The sequence below is a fragment of the Tamandua tetradactyla genome, chromosome 21 (genome assembly GCF_023851605.1).
Source record: "Tamandua tetradactyla isolate mTamTet1 chromosome 21, mTamTet1.pri, whole genome shotgun sequence".
NCBI classification, from domain to species: domain Eukaryota; kingdom Metazoa; phylum Chordata; class Mammalia; order Pilosa; family Myrmecophagidae; genus Tamandua; species Tamandua tetradactyla.
In genome coordinates this window covers 40,195,616-40,222,216 of record NC_135347.1, presented here as the reverse complement: position 1 = coordinate 40,222,216, position 26,601 = coordinate 40,195,616, and the positions used below count along the sequence as shown (strand labels likewise).

General features: G+C 36.2%; 1 protein-coding gene and 1 non-coding gene across 2 annotated transcripts in view; one reads left to right on the top strand and one right to left on the bottom strand.

The window, feature by feature from the left end:
- The window catches only part of ADGRV1 (adhesion G protein-coupled receptor V1), a 637,421-nt gene that overhangs the window by 480,275 nt on the left and 130,545 nt on the right, over positions 1–26,601 (top strand). The window lies entirely within an intron of this gene.
- Positions 1,177–1,283, bottom strand: LOC143665859 (U6 spliceosomal RNA). Its single transcript, XR_013167254.1, has one exon. It is a non-coding gene; the product is annotated as a U6 spliceosomal RNA (small nuclear RNA).

The following is a 26,601-nucleotide window of genomic DNA, read 5'->3' as shown; positions in this document are numbered from 1 at the left end:
CCCAGCAATGGTATTGCTAGGTCGTATGGCAATTCTATATTCAGCTTTTTGAGGAACCGCCAAACTGCCTTCTACAGTGGTTGCACCATTTGACATTCCCGCCAACAGTGGATAAGTGTGCCTCTTTCTCCGCATCCTCTCCAGCACTTGTCATTTTCTGTTTTGTTGATAATGGCCATTCTGGTGGGTGTGAGATGATATCTCATTGTGGTTTTGATTTGCATTTCTCTAATGGCCAGGGACATTGAGCATCTCTTCATGTGCCTTTTGGCCATTTGTATTTCCTCTTCTGATAGGTGTCTGTTCAGGTCTTTTTCCCATTTTGTAATTGGGTTGGCTGTCTTTTTGTTGTTGATTTGGACAATCTCTTTATAAATTCTGGATACTAGACCTTTATCTGATATATCATTTCCAAATATTGTCTCCCATTGTGTAGGCTGTCTTTCTACTTTCTTGATGAAGTTCTTTGATGCACAAAAGTGTTTAATTTTGAGGAGCTCCCATTTATTTATTTCCTTCTTCAGTGTTCTTGCTTTAGGTTTAAGGTCCATAAAACCGCCTCCAGTTGTAAGATCCATAAGATATCTCCCTACATTTTCCTCTAACTGTTTTATGGTCTTAGACCTAATGTTTAGATCTTTGATCCATTTTGAGTTAACTTTTGTATAGGGTGTGAGAGATGGGTCTTCTTTCATTCTTTTGCATATGGATATCCAGTTCTCTAGGCACCATTTATTGAAGAGACTGTTCTGTCCCAGGTGAGTTGGCTTGACTGCCTTATGAAAGATCAAATGTCCATAGATGAGAGGGTCTATATCTGAGCACTCTATTCGATTCCATTGGTCGATATATCTATCTTTATGCCAATACCATGCTGTTTTGACCACTGTGGCTTCATAATATGCCTTAAAGTCAGGCAGCGCGAGACCTCCAGCTTCGTTTTTTTTCCTCAAGATGTTTTTAGCAATTCGGGGCACCCTGCCCTTCCAGATAAATTTGCTTATTGGTTTTTCTATTTCTGAAAAATAAGTTGTTGGGATTTTGATTGGTATTGCATTGAATCTGTAAATCAATTTAGGTAGGATTGACATCTTAACTATATTTAGTCTTCCAATCCATTAACACGGTATGCCGTTCCATCTATTTAGGTCTTCTGTGATTTCTTTTAACAGTTTTAAAAATATGGAACGCTTCACGAATTTGCGTGTCATCCTTGCGCAGGGGCCATGCTAATCTTCTCTGTATCGTTCCAATTTTAGTATATGTGCCGCCGAAGCAAGCACTGTTCTTTATCTTTTAAGGTCTATGTCAAATGAAGTGTTTAAGTCTGATGCAGTCATATTAACCAAAGTTTTCCTTTAAACCTTGTGTTTTTATGCCTTTCTTAAAAAATCCTTATCTTCTCCATTATTATAGTTCTTATATTCTAAAAATTCTAAAACCTTTAAAATTTTTCCTTTTACATCTTGATATTTAATTTATTTGCTATGTATTTTTGTGAGTGGTGTTGAGCAGAGATCTGTTGTTTTAAATGATAACCAATGTCTCGGTGCAATTCATGGAACAATTTATTCTTCCCCCATTTATTTGTCATGTACTAAATTCCCGGTCATGTGTGTGGAAGTTTCTAGGCTCTCTCTTTTCTTCCATTTGTTTATCCTGTACCAACACCATGCTCTTTTAATTACAAGGTGATATTTCTGCTTTCTTTGTTAATAAGATTATATCGATAATGTTAAACCATTTTAAAAGTCCTTGGACAAACCCTCTTTATTTTAATCCACTCTCGAATTCAAATTACTAAAGTAAAATTTCAGATCTCAGAGTTCTTGACCATGAGGTCATCTATGTTTTCTAATCCTCAAAATGTTTGTGTTTTTTGTTTGTAGTTTTTGCATCTTATTTCCTGCTAGAAACTCTAAAGTCAGGTACTGACTCCATCTTTACCTGGAGTACATGGATGGAATTTGTGGGCATTGCGAAGCCCCTATGCAAGGCACTGTTGTGTTAACATAGTTTTTGAAGATGGAATATAGCCTTTATTGGATTTTCCAAGGATCCAGTAAAAAAGTAAATATTAATAATTCTTTAAGGGCATTTACCTTACCTCCTTTTGAATATTTTAAATTTATTTTGAGTATATTAGAATAAATTTAAACGTAGTGATTTCCTCATTTTTGTGACATGGGCAGGCTCTAGGAATCGAACCCGGATCTTTGGCATGGCAGGCGAGATTCTGCTACTATTCCACTACTGCACCGCCCCTCATTAAGTATATTTTTAATGTCAAATAGTTGTAATACTTAATCTAAATCTACACCTGTCAGCATCCTTCTGTACCTGATGTTTTGTTCTCAACTCCTTGAGATAATGTACATGGTGTGAGGTTATGAATCTCAGCCAACATGTGTATATAGTGCTTTTTTAACATGACCAACGTTCTAAGAGTATTACATATGTTAACTCACTGATTGTTTATAGTATCCATATGTGGTAGGTATTATTATTATTGGATGTTCCAAATAAGTAAATTGAAGAGCAGAGTTACTTGTTCAAGATCACAGAGCAAGTAAGTGACAGAGCCCAGATTTAAAAGTAGTCAAAGCAAATGTATCAACACTTCTATGATCTTGACACCCAAGCTATTTTGGCTTCTCAACTTGATAAAAAATGCAACATATTTTTGAATTTCTTTTGCTTATGCATATTGGCTCAGGTGTGTTATTAGATTTGATCTTATTCAATAAAGCTACTAAATAATACAAATATCAAATAATAATAGCTTGCCAATCATAAGAACTACACTCCTGAAAACTTTATCAGCTAACAAAACCACCATGAGTAGTATTAAACCATTTTTGCAAATTGGAGTCAAGCAAAAAGTTATTAAATGATTCTAAAACATGTTGGGGAAGAAAATAACACTATTTAAATCTGTTAAAGCAAATTAGGTCATTTGTAAGTAAAACATGAGTCTCAAGAGAAAGAAAAGGTGGAACCAAGGGAAAGTTGAATTGCTCTTGAAAAGAAAATAAGAAAAATTTGGTTCCTTTCCAGGGGCAGCATGAGAGGGAGGAAATGAGAGCTAAGGACAGAGAAGAGGGTGGCAGACAGAGAACATATGGTGGGCTTAGATGATGGGAAAAGGGCAGGGCTAGTCTGCTAAACATGGCCATTGAGAAAGTCCCTATGTTGCAGATGACAGGGGGCTTTAAAAATAAAGATGTCAAGCAGAGTTGTCACCCATTACACTTTTTTTCCTGCTTTTCACCCTGCCTTATCCTTGTAGAATTTGACCAGACCCCCCAAAAAACAAATGGTGTCTGTTTGATATTTGAGTTGATAGGGACAGAGAGAAGAAAATACCTAAAAGAAGCTAGATACAGAGTGGAAAAATCAGGGAAACAAGAAGTCAGAGCAATTCAGTTTCAGTGGAGATACTGATGATGACACTGTTTTCCCCGCCTTTCCAATGATGGGGAATCAGGCCAAGCTCTCAAAACCATTATATGCATTGGTGACCTCAGAAGAATGGGGCGGTTGATAATTAATAGTTCTGGAAGGCATCCTTTTCGAAAACAAAGCAGATTAATTTGTTTTAATAATCTGCTGTGATAAGTTATACTTCTTGAATCATCTCTTCACATTTTCTGGTTAGCTTGGGTTGTCCTGTCATTTGTTTAAGCACAGTTTCTTCCATGAGTTTATTACACAAATTTTAACCTATTTACAATTTGTAAACTAGATCTTATTTGATTGAATGTAATGGTTTGTTTTCCCAAGCCTCAGCAAAGTGCTTGGGTAACCTTCAGGTCTGTTGTGTACTTGATCTCCAGATCCATTTTGAAAGATTTAGGGGTCAGAAAGCAATCATTGTTTCCATGTTCTTAAGAGCACTCCACAAAATGTCAAATGCAAAGTTTTAAAAATTTTTGTATTCTAGTATGCATAAATAAAATCAAGTTATCACAAAACTCAGTTGATTAGGAATTTCTGCCCACTAAACTTTATTCACCTTATAAAAAGGAAATCAGTGTTGGGTGGCCTGAAATAAGAGGAACAGAAATTTTTAAGTGGACAGTGTCTTTGACTAAGGCAGCATCAGAAATATGAATCAAGGATCTGATCTGAATATTACTTCAAAGTAAAAATGGGGAGAATTTCAATTCCATATGGGGCACTGCACTGATGTGCAGAAATATTCCTTCTGCTTCCAACAAATAAGATGCAGAGAATTTCCAAGCTTAGAAAAACTCAATCTTCTATGATAAAACACAAGAAAACCTATCTGACTTTTGCACTGGAGGAACCCATTATCTTTATTATACTGTACTGTGGATGCACTGCTCCAGAAGGAAGTACTCTCTCTTTTCCACAGCTGTCTATACTTTCTTGAAAAGATAGTCCAGAGCAAAAGTTGTCAGTACCTCTGCTCACAAGATATGCAGAGACCCTTGGAGAACTGTGTCCCAACACTTGTTCACTGAAATTAGGAGTGAAAGATAATGTCATATGTGGGGGCTGGGAAGGCAGTATTACTTATTATCTTCACTATAATAGAAGGGATGTGAAAAGAATGTATATAAGCATAGTGCTTGCTTTTAGGAAACTTAGTCTAATGCTAGTGATAGTAAAGCTCCCATTAAACAAATAAGCCTGAAAATAATTTACAATTTCGATCAATTCTGCCATAAGAAATCAACAGGATTTCTGAAATTATATATTAGAGGGACTTGATCTAGTTTATGAGGTCAAAGAAGGTAACAAGGCCTAATAAGAGTAATAGAAGTTATCAGGTTAAGTGTAGGAAATAAAACATTCTTTGTGGAAAGAAGGCTTTCCTTCCAGGAAAAAAGTAAAGACTTGTACTGGAAGAAGTAAAAGAGAGGAGCCTGGATTTTTGGAGGAACTAGGAAAGGTCAGGTTAACTAGAACAGATTAAGATAAATAGGAGCCAGATTGGATTTAGGACTAGAGTCAGATAACAATGCAAAACCACTGAGAAAGAGAATGACTTGGTTATATTTGCATATTTAAATGACCCCCGATTGCTGTGTAGGAGAAAGGTTGTAGGGGAGGGGGGTGGATGCAGGCAGTAAAGTCATGACTTTATGGCCATAGGCCTGGCAAGAGGTGGTAGTGATCTGCATCATAGATGGGGGCAGTGTAGAAAAAGAGAAATGAATGGATTCAAAAACATTTGTAAAATAGTTGTCAGGCTTTGGTGATTAATTTGGTTTTGAGGGAGAAAAAGAAACTCAAGGATAATTCTCAGATTTCTGGCATGGGCAACTGTGCAGGAAGAGTGCCTAGGAAGAATTAACTAGCCTCTTAGGGATTTATCTCGTAAATTTGCTTCTATTTCAGTGACAGCAAGCATTTTAGATATATACACATAGGGAACCTGATTCTCTCCAGAGCTCTAAGAACCGACTTTGGTGGAGATGAAAGATGAGCTGTAGCGGATTGAGATGTCACACGTACCTTCTAACCTCAATATACAGCTCTTTTTTGTTTGAATTCATTAAAGAAAAAAATGCTCTTTTGCTATCATTGGTTAAAAAAAAAAAATACACCCCAAATTTTCCTAGCAGTATGCTCCCTTTCAAACTGTGATTTCAGTTAATATATAATGCCATCATTAATGCTCCCTGAATTCTCAATGTGTTCATTCTAATGAGGCATCTGTCCTTTTCTCAGGTTGTCTTACTACCTGTAGACTTTCTGAATATATAGTAGATATTCAACGATGTCAAGTGTGTGTCGAGCCTGAAGTTCCAATATTTACGTATTCCTTAGGATCAGTGAACTAACCTACGGAGAGCATCTTCTTGGCCTTTGTAAAATGCAGTTGACAAAAATCCAGCTCAAACCAGAATAAGAAAAATAAGGCTCATGTAAGTAAGGAGCAGGGTAGGATTCCAGCATCTCTGGATACAAAAGATATTATCAGGGATCTGCCTTGCTCTCTGACTCATCTCTGGGTTCCTCTGTTTCTTTTACTATTGGGCAGGCTCTCTCCAGGAGGCAGAAAAATAGGCCACTCACTGACAACTCCTGGCCTATGCAGTGCTTCTGGCTTCCCAAAAGAATAGTGTGTCTCTTTCCCAACACCAAAAGAAGGAAGACGCTGGGACAGTTTGAATCATGTATCCATTTCTGAACCAATCACTATAGCCAGAAAATGAAGCATTGACTGTCCAACCTGGGTCTCGTGCTTCCCTTGGCAAGCCTAACAGAACTGTGTATCTGTTCTCCACAGGAAAAGAGGGATGTGATTTCAGAACATAAGAAAAGGATGATGTGTGGGCTTGTAAGCTAACAAACAGTAAATATCCACTTTAGATAGATAAATTGGAAAAATCCTGAGATGCCATAGAATGATTTCAATAAGGGTGATTATAGAATAGCAGATCTGGAAAATTAAGACCAGGCACATAGATCCAAGAAGAAGTATCTATGTAAAAATGCAAATAGAAGATGGATAAAACTATAGTGTGTTGCTTGTGAATCAGTAGGTACCAGAGCTTTAAAAACAAGGAAATACAAGGATAAAAAGCAACTATTTATGTATGGGGACAACCAAATCAATAGGCTGAGCCCTCAATCTTGGGGTTCGCCCTTATGAAACTTATTCCTACAAAGGATAGTCTAAGCCTACTTATAATTATGCCTAACAGTCACCTCCAGAGAAGCTCATTTATTGCTTAGACGTGGCCTCTGTCTCTAAGTCAACTTGGCAGGTGAACTCACTGCCCTCCCCTCTACATAGGACATGACTCACAGGGGTGTAAATCTTCCTGGCAACATGGGACAGAACTCCCAGAATGAGTCTGGGTCCAGCATCATGAGATTGAGAAAGCCCCCTTGACCAAAAGGGGGAAGAGAGAAATGAGACAAAGTAAGTTTCAGTAGCTGAGAGATTTCAAACAGAGTCGAGAGATTATCCTGGAGGTTATTCTTATGCATTGCGTAGATATCCCTTTTTAGTTTATGGTGTAGTGGAATGTCTGGAGGGAAGTACCTGAAACTGTTGAGCTGTGTTTCGGTAGCCTTGATTCTTGAAGACAATTATATAATGATATAGTTTTCACATGTGACTGTGTGATTGTGAAAAACTTGTGCCTGATGCTACTTTTATCCAGGGTATGGACAGGTGAGTAAAAAAATATGGAGAAAAAAATGAACAATGGATGAAGGAATGAATGAATGGTCCTCCCCTCCAGGACAGAAGGAAAATGTAGCGTTCTGTGGAGAAGGTGCACCTTCCATCCTAGAACAGCTCCACCTAGCTGAAGAGGTGAGCTGGGCAGAGGGTTGGGGCCAGCCCCAACCCTGGGGCCCTGGCTACCTCTTCGCTATCAGGAAAGCCAGATGGAGAGAACTTTTTATCCAGAGGGTTGAAACCAAAGAACCTCAGAGGTCAACCCTAGGTGAACCAGACCAGGTACAGGTTTGCCTAGTCTCTCGAAGACTCTTAGCTTTTTGAAGTTTGAGACCTGGACCATATAGCCAAAAGAACCAACTTATCACAATAAAAAGGTACAAAGCTCTGACACAAGCTGTGACACGGATGAATGCTGAAGACATAAGGCTAAGTGAAAGAAGTCAGTCACAAAGGCCCCATATTATATGTTTCAATTTATATGAACTACCCAGAACAGGCAAATCCATGGAGACAAACAGTAGATTGGTGGTTGTCAGGGGTTGGTGGGTTGTCAGGGGTGGAATGAGGACTGGCTTACTTCAGGGTTTCTTTGGGGGATGACAAAAACGTCCCGTAATTAGATTTTGGTTGTACAACTATAAATAAACCAAAATCCACTGAATTGTATATTTAAAAAAAAACTGTAGAATATGGGAATGATGATTTGATTTTCTTATTTTACTACTTTAAATTGAATCCTTGCATCCAAGTTGGAACTCTTTAGCTAAAGAAAAAGACCAAAAACAAATGGAAAGCATTCAGAAGCATTCCACATAGATGAGTAATGGTTAGAAAATAAAATTTAAAAATCCAATAAATATGTATGTAGTACTTTTTCTATGCAAAATAAACCCTTTTGAAGAAGATAAAAGAAGTGAAATTATTGCAGTAGTAAAATAGCAATTTACTACTTTAACATGTATGGGTCTAATTCAGAAAAAGTCACCATGTTTCTCTCTGCAGCTGTACTTAAGAGAAAACAATAAAAGAGATTCAAGCAGCACCATGAAATATTTGGATTTGAGATAGTGGCATTTTCTCTCAATTGGAGGTATAAACTTTTGGAGTGATTTGTGAGCCTTCTCTTGGATTGTTTAAAATATAGGTCTTTCTCATGTGTCTGGTTGGGGTAGGCACTATACTAATTAAAAGAAGAGTGATAAGGTAGATGATAGGCTTCATGTGGGCAGGAATCACATGTTGGGCAAATTTGCATCTCAGAGGCTGGAACATAATATACTCCAAAATATTTGCTGGGTGAATGCATGTTGCTGAGAATTCATATATGTACCCAATTCTTAATTATATGTGATGGAATGTTATTTGTGAATAGACAGGACGATATATTTGTGCTGGTGGTATCATCATACACAGTAGACTTCTAGGCTGCCAACTTCCTGGCTACTGTGTTTTCAGTGTAAAAGCTGGATGTACTTTTAATCCAAATCAATTATTGACATACATACTGATATAAATAATTTCCATTGTTCTGCAATTTTGGATCATCTGGGCCATTGTCTCCATCTATTATTATCACCAACTAAGAGTTCATTTTAGCAGTAATTATGAGAGAAAGGAGTTTGTTAATATCAGTTACACTGAATAAAATGCACACGGTTGGGGATGCGAGGGTAGTTCAGTGATAGAATTCTTGACGCCATGCAGGAGACCTGGGTTCTCTTTCTGGCCCCTGCACTACTTCCCTTCCCACCCCCCCAAATTTCAACAAATGGTGCTGCAATAATGGGATACTCGCATGGAAAAAAATGAAATATCACCCTCATCATACAGCAAACAAACAAACAAAGCACATGGTCATAGTGCCTTTATTAGTTGACTCAATATTGAATCCAGGTCAGAATGGAATTGAGCAATACAATTTGGATTCAGCAAAGAAACTTAAGGACCATCTTCTACCCAACCTTCTCTTCTTCTCTACTCATTTTATTTTTTTTTTTATTTTATTATTTTTTTTTTTTTCTAGAGGGAGGAAAGGAAGGAAAGACAGAGAAGGAAGGAAGGGAGGAAGAAAGGGAAACATTTTTAAACATTTTCTTGTTTTATTATATTTCGTTTGTTTGTTTTTTTTATTTTTTACATGGGCTGGGGCCGGGAATCGAACCGGGGTCCTCCGGCACGGCAGGCAAGCACTCTTGCCCACTGAGCCACCGCGGCCCGCCCTCTACTCATTTTATTATATAAGTGATAATGAAATTGAAGCCTAAGTATGTTAAGTGACTTGCTCAATATGAAATAACCTCTTCATGGCAGAACCTGGATTAAAACCTACTTGAAAGAGGAAAATTTCCTGTTGCTAGAAGAAAGTGTTTGGATGTCATGTCATATCGTAAAATATCAGGTTCAATTGCTTAATATAATCTCTGCTTAATACCATCATGAGACTTAATTGATTTGCAATTTTCTTTTTCATGATGTTATGAAAATAAATTCCACATATATGCAACTAAGCACATGCTTTATGTGTTTGCTTTCCTTTGCCTAACATATAAGGAAAGTCTCTGATTAGAGGAGAATTTAGATGATGTTAGTAAAATTAGTTTTCTATTAGGGGGCATTGTTACAGATGAAGAAATTTGGATACTGAACTTCTTCAGATATGTTAAGCTTGAGGCTCTTAGCTTTAATGATTTACATGCAATCTAATTACTCTAATCCATATGCCACTGGGCCAGGAAAATACACTTATTCAATTCAAAACAGATCTCCACAACCCTGTGTTTCGATTTGCTAAACCTGCCAGAGTGCAGTATACCAGAAATGTACTGGCTTTTACAATAGGAATTAAATAACTCACAATTTAAGTTCTTAGGCCATGAAAATGTCTAACTCAAGGCATCACAGGATGATACCTGGACTCTGAAGACAGGCTGCTGGCATCTGGGGCACCTCTGTCACATGAGAAAGCACATGACCAGTGTCTGCTGGTACTTCACTCCCAGGTTTCATTGCTTTCAGCTTGGTTCCAGTGGCTTTCTCTCTGAACTTCTGTGGGTCCTCTCACTTCTCTGAGGGTTTTCACCACAAGTGTCTCGGAATTTCCTCTGTTTTCTCAATCCTTCATTCTCTTATAAAGGACTCTAGTCAGAAGATTAAGAGCTATCTTAAATGAGGTGGGCCACATCTCAATTGAAATAACCGAATCGAAAGGTCCCACCTACCGTAGGTCTACACCCATAGGAATGAATTAAAATAACATGACTTTTTCTGGTGTAAGTAACAACTTCAAACTACGATACCCTCCCTGAATTTCCGTGAAATCAGTTGAATGGTTACTGCATTATGAAAAGGTAGCACTTTACTGCAGAAAATCTTTGGCCTTTTTTAAGTAATTTTTTTTTTTTTAATCAAGGAATCATCCCATTTGGAGTCACCATGAAAGAAAATAAATTATACGTATCAGTACATTTCGTTTATCAAAGTAACAGCTTTCTTACTTAGCCATAAAGTGAACTGTTTTTCTTCATTTGCTGTTGGGCCAGAATTATCTATTTAGATACCACAAGACATTCCACTACCACTTACTTTAATACAAATGCTACATTGCTTAAGCATGATGCATTTTGGTTTTTATCCCATCACACTTCAGAGACCTGTCTTTAAATATTAAATCAGGAAAATGTAATCTGAATAAAATTCCAATATTAGAAAATATAGTAGTCTTTAAAAAATAATGCCTTACACCTTAGCAAACAACCTCTGTCCTGTTTCCCTTATGCAGTTCCAAAGTTATGTATGTTAGAGCTTTAACATTTTTGAACTTATAGACCCACAAATGGCAGACACACTAGAAAGCAGCCTCCATGATGGTTTTAGATGTGATTCACAGCGCTGTAAGGGTTCACTGCTTTGCTCCAACTCTTTATTGAGTTCCTTAAAACTTTATTTCTTGCTTTTTTCCCCATCCCATGAGAACAAACAAGCTATAGTTAAAGCCGGTATTAACCCCAAGCATTTTTATTAATGTTTGTTCAGCAGCAGCCTGAGCCTAGTTTGGTTGCTTTATCCACAGTTCACTGTGTACCTGCAATTTCCTATTCACCATCTGGGAAAGCCAGATGTAGCTCTTGTCTTATGACAAAAGGCATCAAAGTCCCATCTCTACCTCATTATTTCAGATGTAAACAAAGAAGTGAAACTAAAGTGTGTTTTTAGCTATCATACAGCAGATATGTCCGTAGCCTGGAAACAAATCCCTCACTGTTACTCTGCTAAAAGAATCTCTATGCCAGATATGGTTTTACTAAGTGTTATATTGGTTCAAGTTGATCAGCCTTTTTTAATTAATTAAAGCTAATATCCTTGAATCTCAGTGGTAATACTGTTTAAAGTTATAGCAATTCATGCTTCCACTTTCATAAGGAAGTTTTGCAACCTTCTTTGTACAACTTTCATAAGGCTGCTTCAGTGCCCAGCCACAGCAGCCTCCTTGTACAGAGAAGCAGTGTAGTAGGTGGTTAGAGAAGAGCTCTGGAATCCAGTTGACTGTTTGTGTTCAAACTCAAGTCTCTGTCTTCCCAAGGACTAACCTTGAACAACTTATTTAACCTCTCCTTGCCTTGGACCCCCGTTTTTATAATGCTTATATTTACCTCTTAGGGTTTCTGTGAAGATTGAGTTACTGCAAGAATTACTTAGAAGAGTACCTAGCGCTTAGTAAGCAATACTTACATTTGGATATTTTTATAGCTGTTCTTGTCTCAGAGGTTTTGTACTTCCTGTTCCTTCTGTCTTGAATGTTTTTTCAGACATCCACATGCCATGCTTTCTCACTTCATTAAGGTCTGTTCACAAATATCACTATCCAAAAAGGCCTTTGTTGATTGATCATCTGTTTAACTCTATGCTGTTCTCTGCTTTATTTTTCTTTATAGCTCTGGTCATTACTTACTATTATGCTTTTTATTTAACTTATCTTTTTTACTGTCTATTTGCTCAAAAAAAATGTTATCTAATGAGGCATTTTGTGTAGTGCTATATCCCTAGAGTCTACAACGGTGTCTGGTATATTCAGAACAAAGACTCAACAAATATCTTGTGAATGAACTAATGAATGAAGGAATGAAGAAATTATTATAAAAAATTATTTAGTCTTCCCAGCACCATTTGTTGAAGACACTATTCTTTCCCAATTGTGTGGTCTTTGATCCCTTATCAAAAATAGATTTGCAAAGAACAGATTTGCAAAAATAGAGTTGCCAAAAAAAAAAAAAAAAAAAAGAGGACTCTTACCTCATGCTTACAAAAAAATCAACTCAAAGAGGGTCAAGGAGTTAAAATATAAGAGCCAGGACTATCAAATCAACTCCTAGAAGAAATAAGAAATATGCATCTTCAGGACCTTGTTGGGCAGGGGTTTCTTAGACTTTACATCCAAAGCACAAGCAACAAAAGAAAAATAAATAAGTGGGACCTCATCAAAATTAAAAATTTTTGTTTCTTCAATGACTTTATCATGAAATTAAAATGGCAGCCTTTACAGTGGGAGAAAATATTTGGAAACCACATATTTGATAAGGCTTTACTACCCAGAATACATAAAGAAATCCTTCAACTTAGCAACAAAAAGAAAAACAATCAAATTAAAAAATAGGAAAAGGCTTGAGCATACATCTCTCCAAAAATATTTATACAAATGGCCATAAAGCACATGAAACGATGCTCAATGTCATTAACCATCAGGCTAGGAAAATGATAATCAAAATCACAAGGAGATACCATTTCACCCATTACAATGGCTGCTATTAACAAATGGAGAATTACAAGTGTTGCAGAGAATGCTGAGAAATAGCACTCATTTATTGCTGGTATCAATGTAAAATGGTATAGCTGCCATGGAAGACAGTTTGGTGGTTCCTCGGAAAACTAACTATAGAATTACCATGTGGCCCGGCAATCCCTCTACTAGGTATATAACCAGAAGAATTAAAACCAGGAACTCAAATAGATATTTGCAAACTAATGTGCATAGCAACATTAGTCACAATTGCCAAAAGCTGGAAGCAGCTCAAGTATTACTGATGAATGGAAAAATAAAATGTGGTATATACATACAGTGGAATATCATTCAACCAATAAAAGGAATGAAATACTAACACATTAACATTAGAGGAAGCTGGATGAAGAGTGTATTAGATCTCTGAACTATTTTTGCAACTTTTCTGTGAGTCAAATATATATTTTATAAGGTTTTAAAGAGTGAATAAAATCTTGTTAGATTTTAGAGACCTCAGCAGTCTTTGAATTTGCTTATTAAAAGTCTAAATTTATAGACTTTATACCCAAGGTACAGATGTGAACATGGATGAACTTTGAAGGCAATATGTTGAGTGAAACAAGCCAGACACAAAAAGACAAATAATATGTGATATCACTCATATGAAATAATTAGAATAAGCAAACTCATAGAGTCAGAATCTAGGATACAGGTTACCAGGGGTTAGGGTGGGGATAGGGAACGGGAAGTAAAGGCATAAAATGTACAGAATTCCTATTTGGAACAATGGAAATGTTTTGGCAATGTATGATGGAAATGTTTTGGTGATGTATGATGGAAATGGTAGCACAAATTGTGAATATAAATAACGGCAATGAAAAACATATCTGAATGTGATTTAAAGGAAGATATTAGGCTGTATGCTAACAATAAAAACTTTAAAAATTTCATGGTGCTGCCCTACACAAATAGTGACCCCTAAGTTAAACTACGGACTATATTTAATAGTGCAATTATTAAAGTGTGCTTTCATCATTTGTAACAAATTTTCCATATCAAAGCAAGGCAATAATAATAGGGGCAGTATATGGGAATCTGGCATTTTATTCATGATTGTTCTGTAAACCCAGAGCTTCTTTAATAAAAGAAAAAAAAAGATATTTACACCAGAATGCATTTCTATAGGTACATGGATCTTTCTATCAGAATTCCCTAGAGCCCAAAATAATCACAATTACTCCAAAATAAATTAGATCATTTCATTTTTAGGTTTTAGGTTGTGATTGCAAAACATGAAAAACATTAAGTTCACAGCCAACACTCGAGTAGCTACAGGATTCACAGCATAATTCTGACCCTCTAGTTTATTTTATCAAAGTCCATTTTGTTTTTAATATCCATTAAGTTTAGCATACACTTGAAAGAGGAAAAGAAAAGTAGTACAAATTAAATGACAAGATTTGAACAGTGAATAAAAAAGTATTTGCAAAGTCCCCTTGGGGGAATGATGAAAAAGAGGGAAAATTGAACTTCCCCATTTGGAGAAGGCCTCATATTTTCGCAAGCAATGAGGACAACAAAATCAATAGGCCGAACCCTCAATCTTGGGGTTTGTTTATATGAAACTTATCCCTGCAAAGGATAGGCTTAGCCTATTTAAAATTAAGCCTAAGAGACACCCCCAGAGAACCTCTTTTGCTGTTCAGATATGGCCTTTCTCTCAGCCAACATGGCAAGCAAGCTCACTGCCCTCCCCCTCTCTAAGACATGACTCCCAGGGGTGTAAACCTCCCCGGCAATGTGGGACAGAAATCCTAGAATGAGCTGGGGCTCAGAATCAAGGGATTGAGAAAACCTTCTCGAATGAAAGGGGGAAGAGAGAAATAAGACAAAATAAAGTGTCAGTGGCTGAGAGATTTCAAATAGAGACAAGAGGTGATCCTGGAGGTTATTCTTACCCATTATATAGACAACCCCTTTTTAGTTTAAGGTGTCTTATAGAAGCTAGAGGCAAGTACCTGAAACTGTAGAGCTGTGTTCCAGTAGCCATGTTTCTTGAAGATGACTATATAATGATATAGCTTTTGCAAAGTGACTGTGTGATTGTGAAAACCTTGTTCTGATGCTTCTTTTATCTATGGTATGGACAAATGAGTAAAACATGTGATTAAAAATAAATAGATAATAGGGGGAACAAATGTTAAAATAAATTGGGTAGAGGGAAATACTAGTGATCAATGAGAGGATGGGATAAGGGGTATGGTATGTGTGAGTTTTTTCTTTTTATTTCTTTTTCTGGAGTGTTGTAAATGTCTAAGAAATGATCATGGTGATGAATATACAACTATATGATATTGTGAGTCACTGAATGCACACCAAGTATGGAATGTCCATATGTTAAGTATGTTCGTGTTGTATGTTGATTGGTTTTATTAATAAAATTTTTTTCAATTTACTTAAAAAATTTGATGTAGTTTTACTTGTGTTGAAATATACATAACATAGAATCATTGTAACCATTTTAAGTGAATAGTCTTTGACTTTAAGTCCATTGACAATAATGTGCAACCTTATCACTATTTCCAGACTTTAATAAAATTTTTTTAAAAAAGATAAGACATTTCTGTACACATAAAGATGGCAATACTTTCTATTACTGGTAAAGAAAGAGTCAGTTTAAGTAGCAATCACTTAGTATGTCCCTTTTTTCTCAGTATTACTTTTTCAAGTATTTTCTCATTTTCTATTCTGAATAATTCAACAAGGAATTGTAGTTAAAGCCATTGCTTTGGACCATATCACAAGGTAAAAAGAAAGGGGAAAAAAATCAAAGGCACTTTAATCTTACCTAAGCAGGTTAAGTAAAAATGGGATGTCAAGTAAATAAGAGACCACCAAACCCACCATTAGAATTGCACTTGCTTTGATATTGTTATTTCAATATTTTCAAATAAAAATAAATTGACTCTCATTTAAATACAGACTGACAGCACCATAAAGATCAAAGAACAAATGTTTCTTGAGCCTTTATCATATGCCAATATATTTAGTATTGAGTAGGATACAAAAATGCAGAAACTGAAGCCCTGTTTTTGAAAAGCTCATGATCTGTTTGGAAAATTCAGGCAGAAAAACAATAAGAGATCAGCACCAATCAGTTAATCATTAGTGCTATAGAAGTTGAGATAGTGAAAGATCATTGTAAGAGGAAACAGTCAGAGAAGGACTTGAGAAGAGAGTGATGCTTTAGCCAGGCATTAAAGGATGAAAAGCATTTTACTAGTAGAGTGGTAGAAAGAGTAGACATCGCATACATGAACCGTAGCAGGAGAAAATATAAAAATGGACAAAACAGCATGGCAGGAAGGCCACACAGATGGTTCCAACCAGGGATCAGCGATGGTCAGAATGTGTATTGTAAGTTTATTGATCCCTTACAAGTGTAAATATCACCTTTCTTTGACTAAATTTCTGCACCTGTCTGTTAAAGTTTTCCAGTGAATACTAGACATACATTTTAGTACATTGGCAAGTGCATATATATATATATATATTTTTAAATGCAGTGTATTATTAATGAGTATATTTAGTTACAGCTCTTATGGTCAGACCTAAAAGAATCCTCTGCAGCTAAATCTATAAAAGGAGATACTCTTTTAAGGATAAAGTAAGAGTTTCATGGAAATCAAAGTCAAGCAACCAAAAAATATATGGGCCTGTGGCCAAACCACTTTTCAATAGAATTCGATATGAACACGACCCATCCTAGACCTCATCTATCAATATTTGTTGGCCACAAAATAACACTGATCTTGTATAAAATCTGGATTTTCACTCTAGTTTCATCATCTAACAACTGTGGGCAGGTTTCTTAGCCAAACAATTTAATTTTCTTCATAAGACGGGTAATAATATCAACCCTTCCTATCTAGAAGGGTAAGTAATGTGGGTGAAAGTGCTTTTTGTAAACCATGCAATACCCTACAAGCTTATAGTGGTAAGTTAGTATCGCCAAATATGCTTAGTTCCACACTAAGCACCTTGTGTGAAACTAAACAATGGTCTCTGATGTACACCGACCGATCTGATAAATAAGGCTATTTGTTTCTGACTATTAACCATAGCTATCAGGTTTACCCCCTCCACGTGTTACTAACATGTTAAGATTCATAGGATCCACTGATAAAACAACACTGTTGTTTTTGTGCCACTCACTGTTTCTTTATAATTGGATCAAAAGAGGAAGTGCTCTGCGTCTAGATAAAACCTTAGCAAACCTCTGAACACTTCTAGTCCAATGGAGAGTAGCAAGCCCAGTTTGTGTCTCACCATTTAGATTTTTCAAATGGAAGTCATAGCAGAACTTTCATTTCTCCCCACCTTCAGAGGTCACATCTAGTGTGAAGCAACTACACACCCAATAACAGCTTTCTCTCTTTTTTAAAAAACAAAAAACAACCCTTTCCACATGTTTTCATTTCTCCCTCCCCTGACTGTTAAGTACCCATGATATATGAAGGTTTTAAGTGATATTTAGCCTGTTCTAAGCCACATTGTTTTACAAGTTCCATAAGGTTTTCTGTCTTCTGAACTTATTTTGATATCAGATACCTTAGAGTCTAGACCAAAACTTCCACTTAAAACCTGGTCTATGTACTATTTTTTTCCAGAAATTTTTTATTGATTTATTATCTATTCACATACCATGTATTCATACACAGTGTACAATCAGTGGTTCACAGCATCGTCATATAGCTGTGCATTTGTTATCACAATTTTTCTTGTGTGTGAAAAATAACATGTGTACACAAATGCAATAAATTTCAAAGCAAATCTGGTCGATGTACTTTTTTTTTCTAAGTATTTTGTTGTTATTGTTATTTATTTATTATTTATGTTTTGCATGGGCAGACACCGGGAAACGAACCCATGTTTCCAGCATGGCAGGTGAGAAAGCTGCCTGCTGAGCCACCATGGCCCGCCCTAGTCCATGTGCTTTTTTTTTGCTTTCTTCATCACGTTTATTTCCTTTATGATCATTATAATTCGATGTACTTTTAAAAAATGATTTATAAAATGAAAAAAAAATTCACAGCTTATTTACATCAGCAGTATTTAGGCAACACTAATAAAGGATTATTTTACTTCAGGAATTTTGCCTGCTGCTCCTCAGGCTTACTTAGTAAGCCATCCCCAGCTGGACAGAAGTGACTGAGTTGTAACCTCGTTATTCAATAACCCAGGCTTGGTGGTATATTCACATTACAGTCTATCTAGTACATTCTCTTTTTCCATAAAAAAATAAAATAAAAATAATGCTAGACCACTGCTCTGAATTGATTGCTAACTACTATATCGAAGTATATTTTAAAGAGTGATATGATTTAGAGCCCTTATAATAACTAGACTATTAAACCTGTTTCACTTACCTTACAGTTAACATTAGATACCTCTGGTCTAATCTCCATAAGCCTTAATAGAAAATAATTAAATTATCCTCAACTTGTGACCTATTTGAAAGCATAAGGTGACAATGCAATCCTTCTCACCAAACTGTGAGATTAGTTGGTGGCTCATCAGTGAAGAATGTAGGAGGTAAATTAAATTGGGGGGGATTTTTTTCTGTTTTGATGTTCATAAGGTAGTTGATTTGGCACAATAAATAAAGGAAATAGTGACATAATATATTCAAAATTAATATTAATGTGTACTGTAATTATTTCCATTTATTCCAAGATGACTTTTTGAGGTGATGATGATGATATATATCATTGAAATGGCAGTAAAGGGTAGAAAATGGATTTTTCTAGAAAGTGGAATGCTTAGGATTTTCAAGTTTTTGCAAACTCATATATTTCCAAATATTCAGTGATTCCTGGGTGTGATTCTCAAAATTTATAGGTTCGCTTATGGATTTGTCAGACCTAATATTCTATTTAAATGCATTGTTTGATGATGTATAACATTTCTTCCATTTTTTTTTTTGAGGAGATTATGAAGTCTAGACTGGCTGGAATTTTCACCCTTAAAATCAAAGCAAATTACTCCAGCACTTTTAAAAGTTTGAATTATGTACTTTCCTTATGGTGGTCTCCTTGGAACTAGGGAGCCCATTTGGAATAGATAAAGTTGAATAATTACACAAATAACACTTAAATGGTCACACATGGAAAATTGCTGATACATACTCAGAATCATAAATTCTGTTAATTAGGGTAATTACTGAATAGCTGGTTTAGGCAAATACTGGAATTTAAGGGATGACTATAATCATATGAAATGGTTTCAATAAGATAGAAAAAAAAAGTCAGCCTCAGCCAAATTCTAAGTCAATCACTGGTGTTTGATTATTTTTGAAAGGAGGCTGCTTTAGATAAAAGAAATAACTGGGTGTTTGGGAATAATAATACAATATATGAGGTCTAGGAACACCTCATAAAAATCTACAGCCTCGTCAGATATCCAAATATAGTTTTTCCACTGACATGAGTCATGTACTGGTCTGCCAGGGAGAATTCCAGATTCCCCCACAGATCCTGCCGATAATGGAATAGAAAAGTAATTAACCATAACCTATTTGGGTAGATACTGTGACAATGAGGCTCTTTAAGTTTTAGAGATAAAAGGATAGGATATTTTTCCTGGTTGGGTAACTATTCCTTGGGTGGTATTGTGCCATTTCAGAATTAGCATTAAGTTTTTAGAGCAATAGCATGTTTCTTTTGTTGTTGTTGTTGTTTTTATTCATTATGCTGGATATAGTCTAAAAATATCAAGTTCAAGGACTGGACTTACGGTATGGTGGGAAGAGCTCAGGATTTAGAGTAAAAAAACTTGGGTCCACAGAACCCTGGTTCTGCTATCAGCTACATGACCTAAAGTGAGACACTTGATCTTTTTTAAGTTTCCTAACCTGTAAATGGGGACAATAAAATGTAACTTGCTCTGGTGTTACAGAGTTACATGAAAACTGCCTACAAGGACTTGAGTAAATGTTAGCCACCCAAATTACTTAGGATCATACTAATGTCATTAGATCAGGTTGGTGGATAGGGACGCACGACAGCTTTTAAAGTGGACTGTAGGGACACTTGGTGAGGCCAAATAAGCCAGAAACAAAGGAGCAATTATTGTATGGTCTCTTTTAGAAAATGCTTATAAGAAAACACGGGCCTAGATTGTAAGCTCTTATAGCAGTCGCATTTAGAGTGGTAATTATTATTTCTGGATTTTGAGAGGCTGTTTTATATATATTTAACCTGGTATTTAGAGATAAGAACGAAGCTGATCAGTTTGGGATTGAGGTAATTCAGAGCACAGGGGTAAGGAAGACATTGTCTATATTTTAGAACCTCACCTAATCTTTGAGACCAAAGAAAGAAAGGTTTACTTTGTCTGGAATCAAAAATTTTGGTAGCACATAATGTAACTCAACCTGTCTGCATAGCTCATTTAAACAATCCAAACACAAGGAGCCCAGAATAAGAATGAGAGCCTTTAATCCTGTATAGTTTAATGTAATACCTGGAGACATCCTAGAATATATTAAGCAGATAATCAAAAAGTATTGGCAAAGTCCCTCAAGGAATGAAAAAATATGAAACTATTAAACTTACCACCGGGGAAACCCCTGATACTGTGTCAAATATTAGGAATACCTAAATCAATAAGCCAGGCCCTTGATCTTAAGGCTTGCTCTTGTGAAGCTATGTACGTAGTAGAAAAATTTAGCCTTCTTATAGGCATGCCTAAGAGTTACTTCTGGGGGACCTCTTTTGTTGCTCAGATGTGGCCTCTCTCTCTCCAAGTCCAACTCTGCAAGTGAAATCATTGCCCTCCCCACTATGTGGGACATGCCATCCAAGGGTGAAAGTCTCCCTGGTGGTGTGGGAGATGAATCTGGCACCATGGGGTCAACAATGCCTTCCTGACCAAAACAAGGAGAAGAAGGTGTAACAAATAAGTTATCAACGGCTAAGAGAGTTCAAATAGAGTTGAGACGCTACTCTGGAGGTCACTCTTACACAAGCTTCAGTTAGATATTTCTACCTATCATAACTTCCCAAATCCCAACCAAAGCCATCCCAGCCAATCCTAAAGAACACCTATGACAATATGTAAGATTCTACAAAAGGTTCCATGCACTAGGGTAACTTTCCAGAAACCTACAGCCTCTAGATGGGTCCCTGGACCAGATAAGTCCTGAAATGTAGAGGAGCCAGGCTCTCCAGAACATCAGCTGATCCCATCTCCCTACTCCATATTATTGACAGCTCCTTCCAACATGAAAAAGTTGGAATGGGCATAGCTCAATTACCCCTGAAGAGTGGGAGAAGAATCAAAAGTGATGTTGGAGTTATACAGAGAAGGTAGGATTTAACAAATGAGTATGATTGCTGAATCATTATATTGGTATTTCTTTTAATCTCTAGTATCTTAGAGTAGATAGAAGTAAAAATCTAAAATTGTGGAATTATAACCCATACCAAACTCTGAAATCTGTTCTACAATTAATTGTTTCACTGTGCTTTGAAATTTATTGCTTTTTTGTATATATGTTATCTTTCACAAAAAAGAAAAAAAGTCAATTGTAACAATAAAAAATATTTATTCCTTCTAGCCTTCAATGTTTTTAGTAGCTAGAAGGAAAAATTTGAGATTACTGTGTGGTAGCCCATGAAAAACTCTGGTATCTGTCCTGTAACTACTAAGAGTGCTTTGAAAACTATTGCTTTTTTATTTCTTTGCTTTGTATAAATGTTATATTATACAATTTAAAAAGTTAAAAATAAATAAATAAATAAAGTGGACTTTATGGAGCTCCTATAGAGGCTAGTGTCTCAAAGAGCCCTGGGGTCTGGAGTAGCTTACCAGAAAGTTGTGCAACATTTGTTTTATTTTAATAGCATGTTCATAAGAACATGGAGTATTAATTTGCTGTATTTTTCATTTTTTCTGGTAGATATCAAAGGTCTACTTCACTGATTTGGTCATAAAAAATTTCAATTTTGCCTCTTAATATGGGACTTTATACCTCTCTGACCATATAACATAAAATTGACAATTCTCACCTCTTCAGAGTGACCTTATCTACTTTATTTTCTATTATGACATTATCACATCAGATACAGTATATATTTATGTGTATTTGGCATATTTTCTGTCTCTCAAATGTTTGTGTTAGATTCCAGCAGTGCTTTAAGAGGATGTTGCACTTTTTCTGAATGTCTTTCTAATAATTTAGCTTCAGGACAAAAAAGGATTGAAAATAATTTCAAAAAGAACAGAATCTAAGAGAGTGTAAGCTCCAGGAGGACAAGAGCTTTTTTTTTCTTTTGTCATTATTGTTCACTGATGCTCAGTAAAAATTCATTGACTGAAAGAATGAATCATGGAGGTAATGATGCTTGTTTTATGGATTTCTCATGAATATTTAGTTAAATATATATCCAAAAGTAGGTAATGCAATATCTGGCATGGGGTATGGAATCCAAAAACTTTGAGAGAGCCATTTGGTATCCAGAAATGGACAAACTGACTTTCTAATAATGAACTTCAAACCATGAACTGGAGGATTCTGATTAAATGTGTATTTTAAAAATATTCTGCTTTTGAAAATGAAACTCAGTATCCTTGTTTTTATAAGTGAATTTTTTTTACAACAGTGAGAATCTCATTATGATGTTGTAATCATTTGGTCTGATGTTTGGTTTATAAAAACTTCTTTCATATCAAAGATGGAAAGATATTCTAAATGCTTTACCTAACCATATATGAGAAGTACTAGTGATTTATGTGACCTGTATCTTGGCACTGTCTTGATAATGATTGCACCCAACCATAGAACGTTTCTTTCTTTTTCTTCCGTCCCTCCTTCCCTCCTTCCTTCCTTCCTTCCTTCCTTCCTTCCTTCCTTTCTCTCTCTCTCTCTCTCTCTCTCTCTCTCTCTCTCTCTCTCTCTTTACTCTCAAGGAAGGGCAGATACAGTGTTCCACTTGGAACTCTAAGCAAATATTAATATTTTCCTTGTGTCTGGGGTACATCTGATTTTAGCTTGCATGATAATCTGCAAGTCTATATATATATTTTTAACTTTCCTCCTAAAAAAGATCCATTTTAGAATCTAAATTTCAAAAATTGCATTGTAATAGCATTTATTAAATGGATTATAGTGCTGTGTGCTCTGTTTTTGTTAATAGCACTAATAAAAAGGAGATTTTGTTACAGGGATACCTGCGTGCTGATGGCCATACTGCTGTTGGGCTAGCAGGAGAATCTATGTGGTGTCATCCAGAAAGCTTCTTCACTATCTTATGTCTGGTTAAAGATGTGTATGTCATATTACAGCTATAATTTATTTGAAATTTTTATTTATTATTAAAGTATGGCTTTAAGTTGAAAGACTTGGGGTAGGGGAGAACCCATTAAAGGCCTCTTTTGCCCCATGGAAATACTGATTCTTCGATATTGTTACTTTTATGCAATATTAGTGCTTTCTTAAGTTGTTAGGTTTTGGTTAGTCACAGGCTAATAAAGGAAAGGGGAATTTTTCAGAAGGTGGTGAACTTTTTCACCCGTTTGCACTTCCCAAGCCTCACTCTCCTCTACTCAGCTTTGGTAGTATGGGTCAAGCCTTATCATTTTCATTGGATTGAAAGTTCCTGAGAAGAGAACACTCATTCAGTAACTGCTTCCTTCCTGATGTAGCTGTGATTTCTGGGTTGTCTGAGGTTCTTTTGAAATTCTTATATGGTAGCTGTATTGGTTTTTCCTCTATAATTATCCCCATGTGAACTGTATTGGGGGGGGTTTTAAAACATGTCTCTCTTACTCTCTAGACCCTGCTCCTAAAATTAATAAAATACACAGTCTTTGTAACTTTGGGCCAGTTGAGCCTGTATTTTAACTTTTTGTCATCATTAATTCTGTACCACCCCCATCTCAACCCCATGCATCCAAGGCACATACACAAATCTTTGGCCTTGAATGTTTTATAGCCCCAGAGAAACAAAGATTAATCATAATTATGCAGTCTTCCTGAAAATCTCAAACCTTGTTTCCCTTTTTAACAGCACAGATGATTCCTGGGCCAACAGGAAACAAAGCTGAGAAATTTTTCAGCATTGTCCTTTCTTTGCCATTGTCTGGGAAAGGGGATGCAGCTCTCCAAAGACTGTGCAAATCATTTTTACATCAGGTCTTTTAAGATACAGATGTCACCCTCGATTCTCATATCATTTCTTTCTTAGCATATTTCTTCAGAATTCTAAATACAGTAAGTAGCTTTGAAAACTGGAGCTAAGCCATAGTAGTAGAGACCACTGTGTGCCCCTACTTTCCAAAACAGCAGCCAGGGAAATACACCCCTGAAGAGTTAAGTAATCTATATCCCAACATGAAAATTTAATTGCCACCTCATCTTTCTATGCTCGCAAAACCAGGATTTAGTGTAGGTATTTTGGGTTACCTGGCAGAACCAAATGGAGATTAAACGTGCATTTTAAAAAAAAATTGTGTCTTTCTTGCTTTCAAATGACTCAACATTGATCCAGAACGTTCACAATTAAGTCACTGCTGTGAGTGCTGTGAAGAAAATGCATGCTTTTCTAATAAATGGTATGAGACCCTGGTTTAGCAGTTGCAGGATTCTGCAGACACACAGAACCAGCAGGATACATATATAGATAGATAGAGTATAGGCACACAGACACACAGACAGACAGATGCAGATATAGACATAGATATATTAGGAAATATATTATAAGGAATTGGCTGACATGATCGTGAGGGTCATGGGAGTTTGACAAGTCCAACCTCTGTAGGACAGGCTGCAAGCTGGACTCTTCGGTAAAGATGATGTTGAATTCCTGAGTTCTCTGAATTCCCCAGGGGAAGCAGGCAGGCTGGATATCCTCTTAAGAGTGGATGTTGAAGTTCTGAGGCAGAGATTCTTCTGACCTCTGAAACCTTCAGTTCTTGCTGTTAAGACTTTTAACTGATTAGATGAGGCCCACCCGCATTCTGTAAAGTAATCTCCTTTTTGCAAGGGGAACTGGTTGTAGATGTTATTCCCTTTTATGGAATATACCCACCATAACAAGTAGGCCCTTATCTAACCAAACTGTACAGCATAATCTAGCTAAACTGACCTGTAAAATTGACCATCCCAGAGATTATGATGACTTTGTGGATTAAGACCTCTGATAGGTTTACTGTTGCAAAGATCAATGGTAATCACCAAGTATTTGAGTATCATGTGAAATAGAATATGAGTACAATTAAATGCCATGGGTAATATCTACACATGAGAAGACATTACAATGTTTCAACAGAGTAATTAAACCAAAGCAAATGCTAAAGTTATGGATAATAACAGCTCTCATGTATTGGGTTACACCTGTCCATTTATTCCTCACAGCAAACATGGGAAAAAAATATTTTATTCCTGTTTTAAAAATGAGGATACTGAGGATCAGAGAAGTAGCATAACCCACCCAGAGTCACACAGCTATTAAATAACAGTGCCAGGGTTCAAAGTCACACCTAGTTGATTTAGAGTTCACATGTGTAAGCATTTTGAGTTCTCACTGTTTTATGACATCATCACGTTCTTCCTGTCTTTAATTTATTATGTGCCAGACGTAGGGTTTTGGTGTATTTCCGCCCACAATCAAACCCAGTCTATGTTCTTGATGATAACAGCAGCAGAATCTTGAAGCAAATGTCTGATTGATTTAGAGGAGATGATTTCTCCTTACTTTTCTCTGCACACCTGAGTGACAGGCCTCCAAATGAGTTATGAACAGCTCTGATTTTAAGAATTTCTCATTTGAAAAGGTACTTGATATCTTTCCAGATTACATGCATATCATACTCTTGAATTTTCAGGGTCTTTAAAAAATTATTTCGATTTTGTGGCACATGCTATTTTTATTTGAAGAGAAAGAGAAAAAGAAGGAAAAAGCAAATGTGTACCATTGTGAAGACAATAGCCAGCCCAGCTCTAAAGTTAGTAAATTCAGCAACAATAAAGAAGTTAAGAATTTCAGCCAAGGGCGGGCCGCGGTGGCTCAGCGGGCAAGAGTGCTTGCCTGCCGTGCCGGAGGACCCCGGTTCGATTCCCGGCCCCAGCCCATGTAAAAAACAAACAAACAAACAAAATATAATAAAACAAGAAAATGTTTAAAAATGTTTCCCTTTCTTCCTCACTTCCTTCCTTCCATCCTTCCTTCTTTCTCTGTCTTTCCTTCCCTTCCTCCCTCTTTAAAAAAATAAAATAAAAAAAAAAAAAAAAAAAAAAAAAAAGAATTTCAGCCAAAATTTTTACTGAATATTAGATCATTATATTTTTTAAAAATGAAAGAAATTCAGAAAGTTCATGAAGGAGACAACCTTAAATTGTTTAAAGCATCTGTGTGGATTTGTCTTGCACATTTATAAGCATGCCCAGAAATTAATATTACTCTACTGTTCCCATTTCATTTCATTGCCCTGAAATCCTGTTGAAACTGCAGGACCTGAAAATAACAGGAACATCCTGTTGACAAAAATAAATTCCTTATAATAAAATATTGATTCAAATGAAGTCCATTGGTGGGGGGAGCGGAAGATATGGCCATGGATGGAAGGGGTCTTATGAATGGCTGAATGCCATTTTGGA